This window comes from Arachis hypogaea, chromosome 6, assembly GCF_003086295.3.
Source record: "Arachis hypogaea cultivar Tifrunner chromosome 6, arahy.Tifrunner.gnm2.J5K5, whole genome shotgun sequence".
In the NCBI taxonomy this organism is placed as follows: domain Eukaryota; kingdom Viridiplantae; phylum Streptophyta; class Magnoliopsida; order Fabales; family Fabaceae; genus Arachis; species Arachis hypogaea.
In genome coordinates this window covers 32,929,671-32,936,504 of record NC_092041.1, presented here as the reverse complement: position 1 = coordinate 32,936,504, position 6,834 = coordinate 32,929,671, and positions in this window count along the sequence as shown.

Genomic DNA, 6,834 nt, shown 5'->3' with positions numbered 1-6,834 from the left:
AATTCAAACCACTTTCCCTCCCAAACCCACCCTTAATGGCCGAACCTTTACCCTCCTCTCTCCTATATATACCCTTCTTCAACCCTTCATTTTCACACAACCTAAACACCACTTCTCCCCCTCTTTGGCCGAACACACCACCATCTCCCTCTTCCTCATTTCTTCTTCTTCTACTCTCTTCTTTTTCTTTTGCTCGAGGACGAGCAAACATTTTAAGTTTGGTGTGGTAAAAGCGTTGCTTTTTTTCGTTTTTCCATAACCATTATGGCATCCAAGGCCGGAGAAACCTCTAGAAAGAGGAAATGGAAGGCAAAAGCTTCCACCTCCGAGTCATGGGTGATGGATAGATTCCTCTCAAGGGTGCATCAAGACCACTTCTATGAAGTTGTGGCCTTGAAGAAGGTGATCCCCGAGGTCCCCTTTTCACTCAAAAAGGGTGAATATCCGGAGATCCGACATGAGATCCGAAGAAGAGGTTGGGAAGTTCTTACCAACCCCATTCAACAAGTCGGAATCTTGATGGTTCAAGAGTTCTATGCCAATGCATGGATCACCAAGAACCATGACCAAAGTGTGAACCCGAATCCAAAGAACTATCTCACTATGGTTCGGGGGAAATACTTGGATTTTAGTCCGGAGAGTGTGAGGGTAGCGTTCAACTTGCCTATGATGCAAGGAGATGAGCATCCTTACACTAGAAGGGTCAACTTTGATCAAAGGTTGGACCAAGTCCTCACAGTCATATGTGAAGAGGGCGCACAATGGAAGCAAGATTCAAGGGGAAAGCCGGTCCAATTGAGAAGGCATGACCTCAAGCCCGTGGCTAGAGGATGGTTAGAGTTCATACAACGCTCAATCATTCCCACTAGCAACCGGTCCGAAGTTACCATAGATCGGGCTATCATGATCCATAGCATCATGATTGGAGAAGAAATAGAGGTTCATGAGGTTATAGCCCAAGAACTCTATAAGATGGCGGACAAGACCTCCACCTTGGCAAGGTTAGCCTTTCCTCATCTCATTTGTCACCTCTGTTATTCAGTTGGAGTTGACATAGATGGAGACATTCCCATTGATGAGGACAAACCCATCACCAAGAAGAGGATGGAGCACACAAGAGATCCCACTCATCATGAGATCCCTGAGATACCTCAAGGGATGCACTTTCCTCCACAAGACTATTGGGAGCAACTAAATACCTCCCTAGGAGAGTTGAGTTCCAACATGGGACAACTAAGGGTGGAGCATCAAGAACACTCCATCATCCTTCATGAAATTAGAGAAGATCAAAGAATCATGAGGGAGGAGCAACAAAGACAAGGAAGAGACATTGAGGAGCTCAAGCACTCCATAGGATCTTCAAGAGCAAGAAAGAGCCGCCATCACTAAGGTGGACCCGTTCTTTGATTTCCTTGTTATTTGTTCTTCTGTTTTTCGAATTTTTAGTGCTTATGTTTATCCATGTTTGTGTCTTATGATCATTAGTGTCTTAGTGTCTATGCCTTAAAGTTATGAATGTCCTATGAATCCATCACCTTTCTTGAATAAAAATGTGCTTAATTGATAAAAGAAAGAATTGCATGAATTTTGAATTTTATAACAGTTTAATTATTTTAATGTGGTGGTAATATTTTTGTTCTCTGAATGTATGCTTAAACAGTGCATATGTATCTTGAATTTGTGGTTTATGAATGTTGGCTCTTGAAAGAATGATGAAAAAGGAGACATGTTACTGAGGATCTGAAAAATCATTAAAATGATTCTTGAAGCAAGAAAAAGCATTTCTATTCAAAAAAAAAAAAGAAAAAAATCGAAAAAAAAAAGAGAAAAGAAAAACGAAAAAAAATAGAAAGAAATAAAGAGTTGTGATCCAAGGCAAATAAGAGTGTGCTTAAGAACCCTGGACACCTCTAATTGGGGACTTTAGCAAAGCTGAGTCACAATCTGAAAAGGTTCACCCAATTATGTGTCTGTGGCATGTATGTATCCGGTGGTAATACTGGAAGACAGAGTGCTTTGGGCCACAGCCAAGACTCAATAAGTAGCTTTGTTCAAAGAATCATCATACTTTACTAGGAGAATCATTAACACTATCTGGACTCTGAGTTCCTAAAGAAGCCAACCATTCTGAATTTCAAAGGATAGAGTGAGATGCCAAAACTATTCAGAGGCAAAAAGTAAAAGCCCCGCTCATCTAATTAATACTGATCTTCACAGATGTTTTTGGAATTCATTGCATATTCTCTTCTTTTTATCTTGTTTGATTTTCAGTTGCTTGGGGACAAGCAACAATTTAAGTTTGGTGTTGTGATGAGCGGATAATTTGTATACTTTTTGGCATTGTTTTTAGTATGTTTTTTATGTGATCTAGTTAGTTTTTAGTATATTTTTATTAGTTTTTAGTTAAAATTCACTTTTCTGGACTTTACTATGAGTTTGTGTGTTTTCTGTGATTTCAGGTATTTTCTGGCTGAAATTGAGGGTCCTGAGCAAAAATCTGATTCCGAGACCAAAAAGGACTGCAGATGCTGTTGGATTCTGACCTCCCTGCACTCGAAGTGGATTTTCTGGAGCTACAGAAGCCCAATTGGCGCGCTCTCAACTGCGTTGGAAAGTAGACATCCTGGGCTTTCCAGCAATATATGATAGTCCATACTTTGCCCAAGATTTGATGGCCCAAACCGGCGTTCAAAGTCACCTCAAGAAATCCCAGCGTTAAACGCTGGAACTGGCACCCAAATGGGAGTTAAACGCCCAAACTGGCATGAAAGCTGGCGTTTAACTCCAAGAAGAGTCTCTGCACGAAAAATGCTTCAATGCTCAGCCCAAGCACACACCAAGTGGGCCCGAAAGTGGATTTTTATGTCATTTACTCATTTCTGTACACCTTAGGCTACTAGTTCTTATAAGTAGGACCTTTTGCTATTGTATTAGAGACTTTTGGTAGCTATCTTCATTTTTATGCTATCTTAGATCATTGGGAGGCTGGCCATTCGGCCATGCCTAGACCTTATGCTTATGTATTTTCAACGGTGGAGTTTCTACACACCATAGATTAAGGTGTGGAGCTCTGCTGTACCTCGAGTATTAATGCAATTACTATTGTTCTTCTATTCAATTCCGCTTGTTCTTGTTCTAAGATATCACTTGTTCTTCAACTTGATGAATGTGATGATCCGTGACACTCATCATCATTCTCACCCATGAACAAGGTGACTGACAACCACTCTTGTTCTACAAGCAACCAAGGCTCTAGTGAATATCTCTTGGGTTCTTTAACCGGAATCTTCGTGGTATAGGCGAGAACTGATGGCGGCATTCAAGAGAATCCGGAAGGTCTAACCTTGTCTGTGGTATTCTGAGTAGGATTCAATGACTGAATGACTGTGACGTGCTTCAAACTCCTGAGGGCGGGGCGTTAGTGACAGACGCAAAAGAATCACTGGATTCTATTCCGGCCTGATTGAGAACCGACAGATGAATTCCGCTATGCTGTGACAGAGCATATGCAATCGCTTTCACTGAGAGGATGGGAGGTAGCCACTGACAACGGTGAAACCCTTGCTTAAGCTTGCCATGGAAAGGAGTAAGAAGGATTGGATGAAGGCAGTAGGAAAGCAGAGAGACGGAAGGGAAGGCATCTTCATGCGCTTATCTGAAGTTCCTACCAATGAATTACATAAGTATCTCTATCTTTATCTTTTATGTTATTTTTGTTCATCACCATATACAATTGAGTTTGCCTGACTAAGATTTACAAGATGACCATAGCTTGCTTCAATACTAACAATCTCCGTGGGATCGACCCTTACTCACGTAAGGTTTATTACTTGGACGACCCAGTGCACTTGCTGGTTAGTTGTGCGAAGTTGTGTAATGCCATGGTATTGAGCTACCACGTTTTTGGAGCCATTACCGGGGATTATGAGAGTTGTGAAAAAGTATAGTTCACAATTTCGCGCACCACACAGCACGGCTAATCATCTGTCGGTTCTCAATCAGGTTGGAATAGAATCCAGTGATTCTTTTGTGTCTGTCACTAACGCCCAGCCTTCCGGAGTTTGAAGCTCGTCACAGTCATTCAATCCTTGAATCATACTCAGAATACCACAGACAAGGTTTAGACCTTCCGGATTCTCTTGAATGCCGCCATCAATTCTAGCTTATACCACGAAGATTCTGATTAAGGAATCCGAGAGATAAACATTCAAGCCTTGTTTGCTTCTAGAACGGAAGTGGTTGTCAGGCACGCGTTCATAAGTGAGAATGATGATGAGCGTCACATAATCATCACATTCATCATGTTCTTGGGTGCAAATGAATATCTTAGAACAAGAATAAGCTGAATTGAATAGAAGAATAGTAGTAATTGCATTAATACTCGAGGTACAGCAGAGCTCCACACCTTAATCTATGGTGTGTAGAAACTCCATTGTTGAAAATACATAAGAACAAGGTCTAGGCATGGCCGAGAGGCCAGCCTCCATAATCTAAGAACTAGATGTTCAAAGATGATCTAAAGATCTAAAGTGATCAAAAGATGTCAAATACAATAGAAAATGGTCCTATTTGTAGAGAACTAGTAGCTTAGGGTTTACAAAGATGAGTAAATGACATAAAAATCCACTTTCGGGCCCACTTGGTGTGTGCTTGGGCTGAGCATTGAAGCTTTCATGTGTAGAGACTTTTCTTGGAGTTAAACACCAGCTTTTGTGCCAGTTTGGGCGTTTAACTCCCATTCTTGTGCCAGTTCCGGCGTTTTACACCAGAATTCTTGAGCTGACTTAAAACGCCTATTTGGGCCATCAAATCTCGGGCAAAGTATGGACCATTATACATTTTTGGAAAGCCCAGGATGTCTACTTTCCAACGCAGTTGAGAGCGCGCCAATTGGGCTTCTGTAGCTCCAGAAAATCTACTTCGAGTGCAGGGAGGTCAGAATCCAACAGCATCTGCAGTCCTTTTCAGCCTCTGAATCAGAATTTTGCTCAGGTCCCTCAATTTCAGCCAGAAAATACCTGAAATCACAAAAAAACACACAAACTTATAGTAAATTCCAGAAAAATGAATTTTAACTAAAAACTAATAAAAATATAATAAAAACTAACTAAAACATACTAAAAACATACTAAAAATAATGCCAAAAAGCGTACAAATTATCCGCTCATCAGCATGAAACCCCATAAATCAAGAATGCTACTTCTAATTTATCTTCTTGTTATTTCATTTCATTCTTCTTATGCTTTAGTACTTGCTTAGGGACAAGCAAGCTTTAAGTTTGGTGTTGTGATGCCAGGGCATCTAGGCCAGTTTCACTGACCTTTTCTTTACTGTTTTAGGGTAGTTTCATGCATTTTCTTAGTGAATAAGGCAAGTTTTGGATGAAATTACACTTACACCTTGATTCAAGCAACTTTTGTGAACTTTGCATAATTTTATGAGTATTTTGCTAGAATTGCATGATAAATTGACGATGCATAATCTCATGACTTTGGCTAGAGCTTTGATGCACTTTAATTGCTTGTTTTCAGGGCAAAGGAAGCAAGGAAGAATCACGTTAGCATTCACATTAACCTAGTTAACATGAAAACTAACGTGGAATGGTAAAGCTTGCAATGTTAATGAGAAAAGTGATCACCAATAACGCCTGCGAAGCCACCCAAAGCTCACGTTACTTACCACGTTAACTAAGTTAACGTGGTAGTTAACGTAGAAGAAGAAGTAACTCCAACGTTAATGGTAAAAGTGAACACCACTAACGTTGGAGAACTTGGCAATGATCCACGTTAAGAGTCACGTTAACTTTGTTAACGTGAACTCTAACGTGGAAGAGGAAACAAAGGCCAACGTTAGTGACACTCACTTTTGTCACTAACGTTAGACCAACTAACATTGCCTACATTAACTTTCACGTTAAGACCATTAACGTGAAAGTTAACGTGGAGTTGAGATTAAGGAACCAATATTAGTGACACTCACTTTTGTCACTAATGTTGGGAGATGGCTTCACTACTACATTAAGAGCCACGTTAACTTAGTTAAAGTGAGTCCTAACATAGAGAATGTGGCATTTGGAGCATTAGTGACAAAGGTGAGTGTCACTAACGCTCTTGAAGGTGGATCACACCTACGTTGAGAGTCACGTTAGCTATACTAACGTGGACTCTAACGTAGGAACATAGGGGCACTAAGCAACGTTAATGGGAAAAGTGATTCCCATTAACGTTTGCGAAGAGGTATAAGCCAACGTTATTGGGAAAAGTGAGTCCCAATAACGTTAGCCAAGTTTTGAAAAAGCAACGTTAGTGGTCACGTTAAGACCACTAACGTTGGATTTAACGTGGATATATGAGGTTGGAACGTTAGTGGAAAAAGTGAATGCCACTAACGTTCTCGAACCCACAATGGAAATCAACGTTAAATCTTACTAAAATACCCAAAGCCTAATTCATCTTTCTCTGCAAATTGGGCCCACTAAAGATGAGAACTGCTTCAACTCAAGATCCAAAACCCACATCCAAGATTTGAAGAACTCACTAGAAGATCAAGAGGAGTAGTATATATAGGAGTAATTTTGAACTATAGGGGAGCTTTTAGCACATTTGGGAACTACTCTTTATAGATTTACTTTTCTGCACTTTTAGCATGGATTCTTCTTTTCTGCCATTTCCATTTCTAGAGCTATGAACAACTAAACCCCTTTCATTGGGTTAGGGAGCTCTGTTGTAATTTGATGGATCAATTATAGTTTTCATTCTTCTTCTTCTTTCTTTTCTCTTGATCTTACTAGAAAGCTTTCGATCTTAATTTAATTGGTTAGTTGTCTTGAAAAAG